Raw genomic sequence first — 2,071 nt, 5'->3', positions numbered from 1 at the left:
GGGGGGGGCGGGCAGAGAGGGAGAGAGCCCTTTCTTCTCCCCTTTGATTTATACCCACTTTCCTTGGTTCCGTTCCCTAGGTCAAGCCACAGACCTACGTATCCCATGTACAGGGAGGGGTAAGGTGTTTCATGGGATGATGTCACTAGCATGATCATGACAGCCCTCGTTAGCATATTGAGGGGTGTCAACTTTAATATGCATTTCGTGGATAATGAAGCAAAGTTTGTTCACCGGACACATGGCCCTTGAAATCTGCCCAGGTGCCCCAGAGAAGAGCCATCCTGTCTCCACAGGGCTCTCTCCCCCAGATACATCGGGCAGCCTTGTCAGTTTTGGCCTCCACAGAAAGCACCCTGTGACTCATGGTTTTGTCTTGCGACTGTTTGAGGCATTTCTTCAATCAGCCTCAACTTTTGCTTTCCCAGGCTGTTTGTCTTAGTTTTTCACAGGCCTGGTTTATCGTCTCTCACAACACTGTAAAATAGTTACTCCAGTAGAGACTCCATAAGAAACTAAAGGAGTATAAGGGACTGCAGAGAAAGGAGTCTGAAGCCAGCTGGAAGACAGGCACTAAAGTCTGTTATCTCAGCAGACAGGGTCCAAGGAGAGGAGCTGGAGGGCAGGAGAAATGCAGCATACAAAAGCAGAGGCTCATTGGGAAAGGGGCATTTTAGGCTGTGAGTTCCCTCACCTCAGTCTCCAGGTGTGTCTGCCAAGTGTCCAAAGACGTGGAAGGCCTGTGTGTTGCTTCTTTGCACCTTGGGTGGCCATTCCTGTTCTTGAAGGTCAGCTCTACTTCCAGTGGACATATTTAAAAATATATCCTTAGCTTAGACATCAAGGGGTATGTACAGCTCTGAGGTGTGTTTTTCAAATACCAGCTTTTCCCAACAGAAATTAAAGAAGTCACCTTTTCTGTTTCTTAAAAACTCCTTCATGCAGCCTAAGAAAGTTCTGCCTACCACTCACCCCAAGCATGTACTTCTCCACATACTTCAGAGAGTTTTAGGTGTGAGCAGATTTAGATTTAACTTTTGCCTCGCTGTGACACTTAACAGCTTTGTAGCTCCTAATCTCCCAGCAGACAACACGGATATATTATGAGCCAAACACCCGACCACTGGCACTATGTTAAACGGAGGGGAAAGCTACCTGTGAAAGAACAACAAATAAGCATTATCTTAGAGAAATCCTGGTCAATGAGCATGACAAAGGTAAATCTGAAAACAAATTTGAAAATTAGTGGCCTAAACAGGCAAAACACAAGTTTGGTTGGTTGGGGTTTTTTTTATATAGAAAAGGGTTAAGTTCTGTAAAATCTTCTGAGATCCAGGATCCATGGTGTGAGAAGTTGATACTTGAGCTTTTGTCATCTGGATTGAGCAGACAGGTGAAAATACTGGCTGCACACTGGACAAACCCAGTTCAGCTAGCAAGACTAAGGTTGGCCACTGCCACTTCAAGAGAGTCTGTTTTTTCCTTCATAGAAGCCAGTCAGAGAAGGAAAGAGAAATCAGTACAAACGTGTTTTGGGGTTTGTTTTTTGGGTTTGTTTTGTTTTTTGGTTTTGTTTGTTTGTTTGTTTGTTTTTCTGAAGCAACAGAACAGAAATAAATCTAGGAAATAGCATGGCATGCTGATTCTGAGAGCCAGTGTCCTCTGGAATGTAACTAGTATGATGGTACAAGCCATCCTGTTGCTTGCTAAAAGGGTATGTTACAAAGAAACAGAGATGTTGCTATAGTGCAATGATAATAACAAATCATGTGGGAAGAAAATCCCTACTGTACTTGGAAACACCATCTTGGTGAGGCAGGTTGGTTAAAATTCAAATTTTCCTGGCTGTTACAGGTTGAAGCTGGATCTTTAACAATGTTTAAATGAAGCAGCATTCATGATAAAACTTCATGTATGTTTTTAGTAAACATGGGAAGCCTGTCAGTGGAATAGTGGATAACAAGTAGCTAGATGATAGAGGAAAGACTGTAAGGGAACACTGCAGAAAACAAATAGTCTTTCTGCTCTATTGAAAACCATGCTATTTACAATATTTGGGGGGGGGGGGGGG

This window comes from Athene cunicularia (assembly GCF_003259725.1).
Source record: "Athene cunicularia isolate RWA chromosome Z unlocalized genomic scaffold, athCun1 chrZ_part3, whole genome shotgun sequence".
Classification (NCBI taxonomy): Eukaryota; Metazoa; Chordata; class Aves; order Strigiformes; family Strigidae; genus Athene; species Athene cunicularia.
The sequence above is the reverse complement of the archived record's forward strand: the minus strand, read 5'-3'. Positions refer to the sequence as shown.